Genomic DNA, 14,916 nt, shown 5'->3' on the forward strand with positions numbered 1-14,916 from the left:
GCTCCTTCTCCATCTCCCCAAACTTTATGTTGAACATGGTTTCTCATGATGGGAATTCACACTTTCTTGAGAAAATCATTATCTAGAATAGTTACACAGTTTTCAAATTTTATATCTTTAATTATTAAATAATTCCAGGTGGCAATAAAAATATCCTGCTGAAGATTATACAGATATGAGAATGGGAAGGCACATTTTAATGTGATGGGAAACAAAAGCGGATTCTTCAAATATGCCTCATAGAATTTTCATGACTATAGATGATATTCAATTATAAGTGGCCAAGACAAATAATGAATATACAAGTATGGAAAAATCACTAAAGCACAGGTTTTCCATTATATAAATTTATTTATACATCGATGCATACATTTCCACTCGAAAATTTCCACACACATAAATATCTGTGTTTGTGCCTATATGCTGTTGAAACTGAGACGCCTGGGAAGGGAGCCATTAATTACAAAGACATCTTGTTTATTCATGATGTCAAATCAAATCATTCAAACATAAGGATGTTATTTATTTGGGTTCTGCAGAGCGATTGTGCTAAATCATCAGAGCTGACCAGTAGAAACACTTAGGTTCTCAAGATAATATACAACCATCCTTTCTCATGGATGTATGAAATAGAAACTAAAATCAACTGAAGTCAGAATGCATTATCCTTTCCAGATTGTGAGACAAAGTCTGAGACGTATTGATTCAGAATAGGTACAGGATGAAGGGGCTATCAGACAAAGTGCTGTAATTCCCATCCTTATCCCATCATCTGGGTTTCAAGTTCACAAAAACTGGATTGAAATCCTTCCTTCCTCTTGTGGTCTAGAAAAAAAATTACCTTCTCCATCCTCAAGAATTCCCAGAAGACATATCAGAAAATCTAAAGGCTTTAAAGGCTTTATGGAACAAAAAGAAGCATCCCTACACAAGTACAGAATAGAAGGAGGGGACACTAATGAGATACGTAGTTGGGGACAATGTGACGAGATTGCTCTCTGGCTCTTCGGCAATGATGGGTCCGTCGTCTGGGTAAGAGAGTGATGGTCCTTCTCAGGGCAGCTACTCAGCAGCTGTTCCTGAAGGGAAAAGAAAATGCTTCATTCGGTCCAAAGAATTAAGTTACAGAGTCTGAGGGAAGAATGAGAAGCCACATCGAGCAGAGTTCAGCCAAGTTAATGAGGAATGTTTGGCCAACATAAGAAATCCGTGCTTGTATTCAAGTTAAGTATAAGACTCTAGGGAGGTGATGGACGCCGGGAGCAGTCAAGTGCATCTCATCACTGAGGATGCTTTCTAAATTCATTCTGCTTTCCAGATCCTAAACAATTTCTGAGAATTTATGACTCGGTCATCGACTGATTTGGGTCTTTCAATCTCAAGCCAGTTGTGGATTTAAGTCTCTGCAGGCATATGGGGAAACTTTTCAAAGGTCTCCTTAGGGGAAATGGCTCAGTGAGTGAAGTGCTTGCCTTGCAAGTACTGATGCCCTGAGCTTGGTCCCCAGAACCTATATTCAAATGCTGGGTATGGTAGTGAGCACTTGTAATCCCAGCATGGGAATGTGGAGATATGTGATATCGCGGGCAAGATGGTCACCAGCCTTGCTTCCTTGTTGAACTGCAGACCACTTCATTTTTTTTTCCCCAAAGGAAAGAAAATGATGACACCTGAGAAATGACACCTGGAGTTGATCTGATCTCTCCACTACCCCCCCCCCCCCCACACACACACTGTGGAAACTTCAATTATATTTATTGCCTAATTGTTTAAAATTTACATTCTGGGCTGAGCTGGAAAGGACTTAGGGGCTACTGTACAGGACAAGTCAGAATACACTGATACAGTGTTTAAACTCTCAGAACGAAGCAGCACTTTAGAAAATGCTTAGAAGTAGAAGACTTTTTTAATGTTTAAAAAAAAAAAACAAGAAAGATCTCTGAAAGTAGGTTCCACTAGCTATGAGAAGGATGGGAAGAAGGAAAGTCAAGGAAGATAAGCTCTGTGGAAACCATGTTTGCTATACAAATAGAACTCTTGTTCACATAGACTCACATTCACACTAAGAAAACACTGATTAATAAAAAATAAGATCCCGAAAGACCTTGAGAAATACTGTCTTTGCCATGTAATTATTAAGAAAGAAAAAGTAATCCAGTGCCTTAGTTAATTCCAGATGCTATTTTTAAAAAAAATATAGACTGGCTGACTTATAAATAATAGAAATATATCTCATAGCTCAGGACACCAGGGATCTAATAAGAAAGTATCAATAGATGTGAGGTCTAATGGGTACCTATTTCCTAGTTTGTAGATGGCTCTTCCGTGCACATTCCTAGTAGAATTGGAGAAGAGTGTCTCAGAGCCTTTTACAAGGACAGTATTTCCACTTTTTACAGCTCTGTCCCATAACTAAATAGGCTCCCAAGGCTCCAATTCCTGATCCATTGTGGTGGGAGTTAATATTTTGTCATATTAAATTTGGTGGTTGTGGGGGACCATAGCATTTGACAAGATAGGAATGGAGAATACCTTAAAATATAAAAATAAACTTACCATAAAAGGAAACTAACTCTGCCTTATGTAAGAAGACTCTAAGAATATCAGAAACATTAAACAAAACAGGTGAGAAACTAGCAAGGCAGAATGCATCTATTTTCCACCTTGAATTGAGCTGTGCATGAATTGGTTTGCTGAGGTACCAGCTTAGGGTAACTCCCTGTCTTCAAAAATAATGTTGCTTACCTGGAAGGCCTCCAGATTACTTTAAAAGGGACAGTTTGAGAGACCAGTATTCACTCAAACACTTCTTAAGGTTACATGTAGAATGGTTGTATAACTGTTAATTCATAGAAATGCATGATTATATGTTTGTATATGAAAAATCACATAAATATATGTAGGGAACTTGCTATGCAGATATCCATATGCAGTTTAAATATCTTTATATGTACCATATGTATATATACCAGATATGTAAATCTCTATACCTACATTTTAAAATATGCACATATGTCACCCTGATCATGAAGCATAAATTTATTTCAAAGCATTACTAAACTCAAAGTTGTTTTTTGTTATACTTAAAGAATCATGAAATAGTGGAGCTATCATGTGAGAGTGTTTAAAAATGCTATTTTTAGAAGAAGGCTGTTTGGGCTCAAAAACTACATTTTACTGTTTGCTCTCTTTCCAATATTTGGCATTTCTAAGCCCTTTAAAATATATTAAAAACAAAATTCTTGGTACATAGGAAGTTCCCAGTAAATATTAGTTATAATTACGTATTATGCTTTAAGATAGGGCAGTGGTTAGCTTTTGGTCAACATGGCCCAGGCAAGAATTATCTGAGAAGAGGAACCCCAAGTGAGAAAATAGCTCCTCCATCTGATGGCCTCTAGGCAAATCTGTAGGAGATTTTCTTGGTTAAGGATTTATGTGGAAGGACCCAGTCCACCGAGGGGAATGCCACCTCCTAGACAGGTGGTCCTGGGTGGTATAAGAAAGCAAGCTAAGGAAGCCATGCCAGTAAGAAGTGCTCCACCATGGTCTCAGCTTCAGTTCCTGCCTCTAGGTTCCTGCCCAGTCTTGAGTCCCCATTTTGTCTTCCTTTAATGATGGGCTGTGATCAGGACTTGTAAGCCAAATTAAGCCCATCCTCTTCCCAAGCTGCTATTGATCATAGCATTTTATCACAGCAATAGAAAGTAAGTAGAGGCATAAGTTTTCCTCATCCTGGATTTCCAAGGCAATAGAAAATAGGATATGGAAGGGCACACTGCGTTGCTGTTTGATAAGACAGATTCTCACTCAACGCTGACTTACACTGATTGTGAAGAAACACTTACCATTAGGAAGAACACCATACCTAAGGGTTACCGTTCCACTTCAATGAAGACCGGTTTTGTAGATCCCTTTGTTTCTATATCATCTACCACGATGCACAATACATCATGGTAGAAAAAATAAGCTTAAATTGTTGGTTGATTATCCTAGTTTTCCTGTCACAAGCCAAGTAAGTAATGCCTACTTATTCTAAACTTGCAATTAAGGTTAATTTTAAGTTGAGGGTTACCCACAAAAAAATTTTTTTAAAGCCACCACTTTTTCCCACTGCAACTGTAAGATGTCTTATTATATATTATATTTCAGCCATTTTTAATCCTCGAGGTATACATGTTTCTACAGACACATAGATTTCTAAAAGTAAAGTAGTTCATGAACTTTCAGATACTGTAGGAAATTCAGTTTTTCCTGCCATTAAGTCAATGTCACAGTCTTCTGAGGGAATGAGGTGAGAGTTGTGGCTCACCTTCACAGAGAGATGTGCATACCTGCATCATCACTGGCCTTGGTCACCTAACTGAGAAATATATCAGAGATAATCAATATATTCTCTTGTAAATGTTATATAAAATGCCTTTCTCCAAATGTTTAATTTTTTTTAATCCCCCTGCCTATCTAGTGTTACATGTGAAGAATAATTTTAGGAAAGTAAATCCATTTGAAACCAATATGTGTAACTAAATCATAGGGTTCGTTGAAAGGTCATGGAGTCCAACTTTATGTTGAATGAACATATTTGGCAAAGCACATGACTTTGAGAAAATAGATGTATGATCTGTTTTAAAGTAAGTTCTAGTATAGCAAGCACCATACCCAACATGCTCACTACCTGGCATATGTATGTGTTATTAAATTATATGTGTATATAATATGTTATGTATGTGTATATAATATATATTAGGATGAATTACACCTTTGATAAAGGAAAAATAAAAAAAAAGTTTTACAGCAGATGGAAAACTATACCTGGACACAATGCAGAAGTCAATAGATCATGGAGACCACAGTGGAACTATCTGGAGCACAGCTCTTGTACGATGGTTCAGGGAACATCACAGAAGATGGGGAGGAAAGACTGTAAGAGCCAGGATGCCAGGAAGTCTGCAATGAGACTGCCTGTGCTAGAAAAGGCTTGCACAAGCAAGACCTGAGCAATGGCAACACCAACAGACATGCTAACTCAGAAGGGGTTTGATCTCATGGGGCCCCACCTCTATACAAAGAACTGCAGGAAAGTAATGGCTACTGAGAGAGGGAGAGTTAACCCCTCCCAGAGATGGGCCTCTAATTGGTTACTCAACACAAAATGGTCATCCCTGAAACCATATACATGCAAACAATGAATATTAGACTCAGCCCGTTGTATTTTTGTATTTGTGCATAGATATTTTAATCAAAGAACAAGGCTAGGAATTTGAGAGTACACTTGGAAGGAGGAGACATGGAAGAGGATGAAGAAAGAAAAAGGGAAAGGGAGAATGAGGTATTAAACTTTAATTTAAATATATTTAAATTAACAAATACATAATTTAAAACATTTTTAAATTATGTAGTAAGTATATGTAGTAATATATGGTAAATATATATAGTCAATATAAGTAAATAAAAATATATAGTATTTATAACCCACAATTCAGTTAATAACTTTTATCTAACAATGAAACAGCTATTAAAAATATCATTATAACTTTCTCTGTGTGTGAGTGTATATGTGTGTGTGTCTGTCTGTCTGACTATCTTAGCTGTCTATCTTAGCATGTGCTAATGTTTGTAGGTACCCTTGGAGGACAGGGGAGAAAAATCAGTTCCCTGAGATTTGGATTCAAAAACAGTTCCATGTTCTGCCTAACATAGGTGCTGGGGTCAAGCCCGGGTCTTCTGGAAGAGCAAGCAGTATATATATGTACTCTTAACTATCTCTCCATCCCCAGTCATTGTATCTTGACAGGTAAGTTGAAACGAATCTTTCAGCACTTTGCTTCTCTTCATATAATTTGCTGATGTGGGTGACTTCCTGTTGCTTGCGTAAGCTTTTAAAGAGATGTCGTCTGTCCTTATTTTAGGCAATAGCAGAAGTATGACAGTATATAACATAAACCTTCCTCTCAAGGAAGACATCACAAGCACAAGTTGCTTTGGAAAATTAAGTGTGTTAAAGCAATGCCCATTTTTAAAATAATGTCAGAAAATTAAGAGTCAAAAGACATAAGTTTGAAATGAATCTTCATGTCTGTGTGAGCATATATGGTGGCTAAACTGTTTCATCTCAAGGGAAATTGTTTCAGAGCCAACAACAGGTTTCTGAAGATGTATCTGTTCAGAGATTAAACCTGTAAAGAAATATCTATCTTACAAACAATGAAGATAAATTACAAATGCATTTGTAATGAAAATGCTTAGCTTTATTTATTTATTTATTTATTTATTTTAAGTGTCTGTCACACTCCAGGGTAAAGTAACTTCACATCAGTGGTCACAATTTTTCTGACTTGAGAAACAAGACATTGTTTGGACTTTGTGCTACCTAATATTACAGGATTCCTAAGGGAAATAAAAGTCTCCAGGATCAACATATATGAAAATATATAAAATCTCTATGCATACAATTGAACGAATATCTGTTATTCTTTTTTAACATCAAAAGATGGTGACCTTACAATCTCCATTCCTCTGGAATCTTATTTATCCCTACCTTTTGAGATTCATTTACAATGAGGACCAGATGGCTCAAGACCACCCATTTTCACATGCAGAACTACTTACCTACTTTTTTCCATCTTTTAACCCAAACATCTCAATTCAGCTTCTAAGGGCTTGCAGAAAGTATGAAAATACATGTAAGGCATAAGGAACATGAAATAACATTTATCTGTGGATTAAGATATGTACTCATAAAAAGAGAGCCTTTCCATTTCAGTGTAAATAGACCGTGTTGGCTATGAGACCTTGGTACATGATGCTATACATAGTAATGATAATAGACTAGGCTTAGTCTACTTTGCAACTCAATCTCTCTGACCTTGTTTTAATGGTCTGACTCCTCCAATATTCATTTCCTCTTCTCCACATGGACATCTTAGCCTGAGTGAGTACCAAGACCCCCAGCTCTAAATGCCAAACTGGCGGTCAGTGGAGACACGATGAACCGTGAGATCATTCTCACATGCAGAGAAATCCATGGGCTGAGGTGTATACAGCTCAGAGGTAGGGAGCTTTCTGAGCATGTGTGCAGCCATGGGTTCAACCCTCAGCATTGCAAAAACAAACAAATACAGGGAAACCATCTTTGTCACTTTTAGTCAAGGTTCTTTACTAACTGACAATTGAGGTGTCTGATGATACAGTGTTTGTTGGGGCTGCCCCAGATGTCACTGGTACCTGATCTTTCTGTGCCAGATTCAGTAATATGTCTCTCTATCTTTTCCTCGGTCTAGGCCTTTCTTCCCTGTTCTCTCTTAAAGGATGTATGGGAGAATTTAATCCACGGTGAGAAGCGGCATTTGCCCCCATACTCCCCAATCCATGGCAGGCAAGGGGTGTGTGTAGGCTACCATTGGGAGGATTGTACATCTGCTAGGCACACTTTGCAAAACACAGCATCCAATTATGCATATCCTTATTATCACTAATTAATTTTCATGAGACATTTTTGTAGCTCTCTAGAGAGACTAACTACACAGTACTATGGAAGATGAAACAAGTGCTGAAAGTTGACATTTTGCAGAAGTCTAATCGATTATAAGTACTAGAAACACGCCAGAATCTCATTTGTCCAGTCATTTTGACAATGACCTCCCATCTCAGAAGTGAAGGCATTAGAATCCTCATAAATGAAATTTGTGGCTAAGCCTATGGCGCAATTCTGTGATCCCAGCTGCTTGGCTGGATGGCATAGAAAGATGGGCAAATTGAAGACCTGGTTAGGTCATACAGTGAATTCAAAGCCGTTTGGGGTGGCTTCCTCAAACACTGTTTCCAAATAAAAACAGAACGAGCAAGGGTGGAAGGGTTGTAGAGCTTACTGGTAGAGTACCTGCCTGGGCAGGTTGTCAGGTTCAACCTCAGTGTCTCAGGCTAACTCATTAAATTCGTACTGCCAATCATGAGTTGTAAGCCTTTTGTCCAGCCACTCAGGACTAAATAAAATGCCGGATCTTTTCCAGGCATTATGGCAGGCAATAAAAATATAGTGTCAAAAAAGGTAGATACTGTCCTCATGCGCAATGATACTTAAAACACTAATTATTTTTCCATCTTGGGGTGACATCATTCTAATAGATTTTTATTTGCTTTTTAATATTTTGTTCATTGTCTAAATCTAGTATGAGTGTAATAGCTTGCAAAGCCTGGAAAAATACTTAAAGCAACATTTAGTCTTTCAGAGTTGTGTATAGGGTTAAACTCATTCTACTGCCTCTGGCTTGGCTACAGTTAGCAGAAGCTAGGCATGATTTTTAACAAAATTTGTTATGGAAAGCATCTCATTGCACTGAGAAATACACAACAGAAGGGATATATTTTTAAATGATTTATGTTAAGACATTCAGGGTTGATGAGCTGTCTCAGCAGGTAAAAGCAGTTGTCCTCAAACCTGGTAACTTGGGTTTGATCCCCAGGATTCACATGGTATAAAGAGAAAGCCTGTGTATATGTGCGTGTGTGCACTCGCGCGCGCACACACACACACACACACAACTATATAACAAATTTTTTTAAATATACTCAGAAGTGAATATTTGAGGAGAAAAAAAATCACATTTGTGCTGTAGATCTCTCATGGCTAAATAAGTTGAATATCTTATTAATTCCTTAGCACCAGGATCCACCCACAATCCTCATTTTCTATTCTGGTGTTCTCAGTTTACTTTTTATGTTTTATTCTGTCTCTGTCTCTGTCTCTATCTCTTTTTCTTTCTTGTGTGTGTGTGTCTGTGTGTGTCTGTATTCGTGTGTGTGTGTGTGTGTGTGTGTGTATGTGCATGCTCTAATGTTCTTGTGGGGATCAGAAAACAACATTCAAGAGTTGGAACTTTCATCATGTTGGTCCCATTGATCAAACTCAGGAACCAGGCTGCTAGGCACTGTTTTAAACTGTCATTTGATTGGGTTAAATTTATGGAACTAACCAATCTCAAACAAAGCCTTTATATATTTCAGAATATTCCTCTCCTTCTTTTTCTTAACAGTGAATGGAAGTAATTTTATGTTCTATGATTTCTTTCGAGATAGTGAGCTCCGTAAGTCAAGCCCTTTTATAATTATATCCTTTTTCCCCAGACAAATGCAAGGGAATGTTTCCCAAAAATCAACCAGTACATGGACAATAATAAAAACAGCAATCTCCATGTCAACTCCTGACCCAGAAGCAACAAATTCAACCCTCCCAGGTGATTTTCTCCTCCATTATTTCAATATTCCTTACTGATTTCTTACTATTTGATTTATAATTCTAGGCATTGACTTTTTGTACCAATAACTGCACTCAGGCAACATGCAGCATTTTTAGGCCCTATATCCTCTCTCTTTTTCCCTCTTACACTATGATGTTTTTCTTATATAAAATGCTGCTAACCATTTTACAACTATCTAAGTATTAACAGTTGCTGAGCAAAAAAATATGTGTGTGAGGCTCATTTTCTTTTTTATCAACATGGCTTATTTTCTAGGAGTTAAGGGTGTCCTTTAAAAGAATTACATAAAAGTTCTCTGTATTAATTACTAATTTTTCCCAAACCTTGAAACTGAATTTTAAAACTCTTAAGTGGTTTTTAATCACCTGGCCAAATAATTCAGTATTGTATAAGTTGTTTGGATTTCTTTTTTCTTTTTCTAAATCTTTTCTCCTTAGAATTCCTTGGAATCCTTCCCCAATTAGTGACTGTTGTCAGAGTTTGATGATTCTCCTAGTGTACAACACAATTATGTTTATCAGTTAAATAATTTGAGGAAAAATCATAAAAGTTTGAGTGTACCATTTAGTGCTTTCTTAGAGTAAAATTTCATGATGATCTACACAGAGTAAGCAGACTGTATTTGAAGATCATAAAAAAGAGAATGTTCGAGGTCCTTCAAGGTAGAAAGCCACTGTGCACATCGGTTTATGAAAGTTAGCCTGCCTTCTAGATTAGAGCAGTCAAAAGCTCTCTCATCAAAGTACCTGTCATCCTTCCTTCCACTCCCCCTAGGTTTTTTTTTTGGTTTTTTGGTTTTTTTTTTCTGAAGAGGAAGAAGAGAAAGACAATTGTGTATTTTATAGTCAGGGGATTGTATACGAATTTAATACTTTATGACTGGAGCAGATACTTCAAACACAATGAAGGTCATAATTATTAAAAATATAAGGCTGGGGACTGGCCAGAGAGATAGCTAAGGGCCCTTAATGCCCTTACAGAGGACCTGTATTCAATTCCCAGTACACACGTGGTAGCTCATAACCACAGTTCAAGGAGCTTTTTTTTTTTTTAGTTCTAATTTTTTTTAATTTAAAAGGGAAATAGTAATTCTTTATGCACACAGACAGATGCATAAAGACCTCACAGCTGTGAGCCAGAAAGATAGTTTATGTTGCAATGTATTATCATTAAGTATGTTTTTAAAGTAACAAGAAATACATAAAAATAACTTTTTATTATATTTAAGTCGATATAGCAAAAATACTGTCCCAATACATAATCAGCATGTATTATCAACAAGAAATCAGTTTCTCCTTGTGTTAAGGTTTGAAAGTCAATAATTAGTTTACATTAACATTTTAATTTGGATTAGCCACAGCCTATGGGCCAGGGGTAGATACTGGCTACAATACTCACTGCAGGGTAAATAATCTATCTTTGCCTGACGGTTTATTAGCTGTAGAAAGTGTTTCTTTGCTTGCGTTGGTCTTTATTTATTTTACAGAGAAAAAAAAAAATGCTAAGATAGGAGATGTCATATGAAGATCTCAGATTGTTAGATGTCCTTGGGAACTGGGGATTTGAACAACATTGGGCCATTTGGCCACATTCTCCATTTGGTGACCTGGGATCAGCTGCAGCTCAGCTGCCCTGTCACTTACACAGCATTTCACACATGAGGGTCACCTGCCTGGCCCCATAGGGATTTATCTTTCAGATAAGAAAAGAGAGAGAGCCCGAGAGGTCACTAGTCATTCAACCTGTGGTTGGTGACAGAGCTCAGACTAACACCAGAGTCTCTGATAAGCCCTCCCAGGAGCGCCATACTGTTTTCTTAAGAGCAAACACAAATTGTCCCATTTTAATTACCCAATTTTTACTCCTTTCCTTCACAATGTGCCCCATTCGGTATCTTTTCTCTAAACGCAACTAACTGGGCTGCCTGCAGAACCACAGTTTCCAGCTAGGCTTCTCGTCTCTTAGTCTGACTTTAAACAAACTTGACTTGAAATCAACAAAAGAAGCCCATGAGTATTAAAGTTTTAGAACATCTGTCTTCCTTTCCTAATCTTGGTTTGGTTTATTTAGAATTTCTAAACAAGATTTAGGGAAAAAATAATTTCTAAAACACATGTTTACTGTATGGTAGAATTCCTTCCTAGAAATATGATTAATGCTGAGCATGGAAAAATATTTTACCTGTCATTTTCCTTTATTAGATTGAGATTAAAGTAGTAATAATTTTATATATGAATCTAGATGCAATATATATGGGGGGGTGTGTTTCAATTAAAATAAATGTTAAACATAAAATTATTGGTTACCATAAAAATTAGAATAGTTACTGCTTTCCAGAAAAGGAAAGGTATATCAAGCTGGAGAAACTTCCCGACTGATGGACATGGGTACTTTTTATTCACATGGTGACCACACAGCTTCTGCAAAAATGAAAGTGTTTATGTTACTGCGGCCTCCTGCTTTATTATAGAATGCAAGTCACTTCTTTCATCGGTTCCTAAGGATTCTCTCTTCTTCTCCTCCTCCTCCTCCTCTCTGTCAGTCTCTCTCTCTGTCTGTCTTTAACTGCCAGGTAAGATGTAAAAGGATTGCTGAATGGAGTTAAGCATATGCCATAAAAAAAAAAGCAACAAAGCTCAGAGTCCTAGGCCACAAGAGTTAGAAAACAGTAATATATGCCCAGCCTAGTTGGCAGACATCTTTGGTTTCACCCAAGATACACAATAATCAACTTTCTATATGGTAAAATATACAACCATCTAGTTTGGAATCTTCACAAATCAGATTTTACATCAGCCCATGCCCCAGGCCATTCAGACAGTGACTGGTGCCAGTGAGGGTGATGTGTGACGAATATAGGCAAATTGCATTTTTTCTGGTTCATTTATTTTGTTTAAATTGTGTTAAGTACCTAAATAATTAGTTTAAACATGTTCAAAGCCAAACTAAAATAATAATAATAAAAAAATACTGCAAAGGGAAAGAAAGAATATGTTTGCCTTTATCCTTAAACCAGTGGTATACTGTGGGGAGTTGAGCATGACTGACCACTCTAATTGCTGTCGCAGCAACCAGGGACAACCATGCCCTCATTCCTTTGCCACCACAAGTACTAACCAGTCACTGGAATGTCTCCTGTGGTCCATCTGTGGCTTCATATCATGTCACTTCTACTAGAGTTATAATCATTAATTGCTTAAGAGTTCATTCAGTTGAAAATATTTTCCATCAAAAGCCACTCTTGAATAAAAACTCGGAATAAACTGGGAAGTGCATACAAATGGGTTTGGAAAGCAAAGCTTAACCGCCCCATACCCTGCACTATAAACTGTTTCAAAAGCAACTTGCACAGCAATTGTCTTCTATTTATGAACATAGAATTATTTCTTGATCTCATACTGTTTTCATTCCTGTTGGTTTATAGTATTTCAAACAATTTTTTAAAAAGGCATTAAGAGAGAAAGTCCTCACGGTTTTTGGCAGCTAATCCAGAAGGTTCCTTACAACAAACCTGCAGGGGATAGATTCCAGTAGGAAAATTGCTTTCCACTGGTTAATTTTCTTTCTGATGTTTCAACAATGAAGAATCAACCCATGTTTCAAGTTAATACGAGGCACAGAAAGAGATAATGTTCTAAGATAAATTTCACTCTTCACCTCCAAGTCTTTAAATATTAAAATTTTCCTCATTCTTGTAGAAAATAATAAATTATTACCCTCTGATAGAAGGAAAGAAATAATTGAGGAACGCTAGCTCTCTGTTCCCTTGACAATTGATCTCCCAGTATTCAGAAGCTGTTTATATAAATGGGATATTTGCTTTTTAAGCTTTATTTACAGATTTTGCCAGATGAGCATGTACCCTGTGAACTATAATTATTGGTTTCCAGCTGTTCCCAGAAATCTTGGTATGCACAGTTTTGGAGCCTGAAGCATGCTTAAGAATCAGCCACTGGTTAGCCTAAAATAATATCAACTATTAATGACTGGTAAACCTACTGAGAACAGGCTGCTGATTCATGAAGACCATAGAATTATAGGGGTGAATGTGCTCTTAATAAGCTTTTTTTTTTTTCTCCACTGCAGGCTTGAATCCACTCTACTTACATGAGCCTAAATAGGGGAGACATTCTGTGTTTTAAAGACCAGCCATTAGAGTAATTGAGCAAGTCCTTCAGGAGAACTCTATGGTGTTTCTCCTCTTTTCTTTTTAGAATATTTTTTTCCTTATTTATAATCAAAAGCCTTCTGCTTGCAGTTGAAATATGGGCCATGTCTGCTATTTTTTTTCCATTTTTTGTAGAAGTGGAATCTTTTCTGGTCTGTTTTTCATGGCTTTGGGGCCAACTTTTAAAGCAGAGAGACCATTAGAGTCTTAGAAGGGGCACCAGCGGTTTTTCCATCCACCATCACTAAGTGCCTTCACTCTTTCTAGTCTTGTCCTGAGCATGACGACATGACTTTATTTGTGAAACATAACTACATAAACTCGCCCTGAATCCTGGATTAGGAAAAGAGGTGACTAGTAAATATTAAATCTAAACTGAGTTGTTCTGGATAAGTGACAATCAGTAGTAGGTGAAGGGCCAGTACCTGAGGCCAAGTCAAAAGTCCAAAGATAACATCAGAAGCACAAAATACAGAAGTGGGGAGCAGGGTAGATTCCTAACCCATCTGGGGTCGAGGGTGAGCCTAGCTCAGAGTCCAGGAGCTTCTAAGCATTCTCTTGTTCCTCAGGACACAGTTGATGCTTAGAATGGAGTGAGAAAAGTATGATGGCATGAAAATCATTGCTACCTCTGAAAACCGAGAGGATGGCTGTGTAGGTGAGGGCTCTCCCAGAGAGAAAGGACCAATAAAACCCCAACAAAAGAGGACTTGTACACGAGTTTACATACTCAATATGATTAGTCCCACCATGGCCACCCTCGGGCTATAGAGCTACAGAAACCAGTAGCTGTTCAGTTCAAGAAGCTAGAAGGATGTGCAAGGAGGCTGCTCCAAGCTGAGGCTGAAGGCCTAGTCCTAGAGAGTCACTCGTTGGTGTGAGTCTGTGCTCAAAAGCTGAAGAAGCTGGCGTCGCAGGAAGTTGGAGTCAGCTGCTCAGGGTTAACAGCAGTGGCAAAAAATCTCACCCAGTTGAAAAGAGTCCAGCATTCCCATGTGAACCCACTCCTTTGATTGTCAAGTGTGGGTTTTGGCTTTCTTCTGGCATTGGTTTTTGTTTCATATGCCAATTGGACCTGATACTCGGGGCAGGTCTTCCCCACTCACTTTGCTGACCCACATGCCAGTCCTCTCTAGAAATGCCCCGGCAGATATACCCAAAAGTAGGCTTTAACCAACTTTTTCATTTCTTTTTTCAGTCAAGTTGTTAACCAAGATTAAGAGCTACAAAATTATATATTTGTACGAAAACAGTCTTATGTAACTCTGTATAATAAAATTTGTTAAAAAAAGAAACCAGCCTGAGCCTGGAAAGGCTGTTTACATTGGAACAAGAACAATGAAGTTCTGTTTGAATTGTAGACTTTGCAGCATCTCTGGGGCATAGTACACAGCCGTTCATACATGTCTGTGAACAGGCAGTCGTGTAGTCCTGTGCGAGAACTGGTATGGTTTTGGTGGTGGTGGTGGTGGGCTTTGTGTGTGTGTGTGT

The 14,916-nt window shown here is 37.7% G+C and overlaps 1 long non-coding RNA gene across 1 annotated transcript in view; it reads right to left on the minus strand.

Annotated features, from left to right (window-relative positions):
- Positions 1-393: 393 nt before the first annotated feature.
- The window catches only part of LOC132648104 (uncharacterized), a 30,440-nt gene continuing 15,917 nt past the window's right edge, over positions 394-14,916 (minus strand). Inside the window, exon 4 of the long non-coding RNA XR_009586479.1 lies at positions 394-1,079. This is a non-coding gene — a long non-coding RNA (uncharacterized LOC132648104). The remainder of the gene's footprint in view (positions 1,080-14,916) is intronic.

Source organism: Meriones unguiculatus, chromosome 15, assembly GCF_030254825.1.
Source record: "Meriones unguiculatus strain TT.TT164.6M chromosome 15, Bangor_MerUng_6.1, whole genome shotgun sequence".
NCBI classification, from domain to species: Eukaryota; Metazoa; Chordata; class Mammalia; order Rodentia; family Muridae; genus Meriones; species Meriones unguiculatus.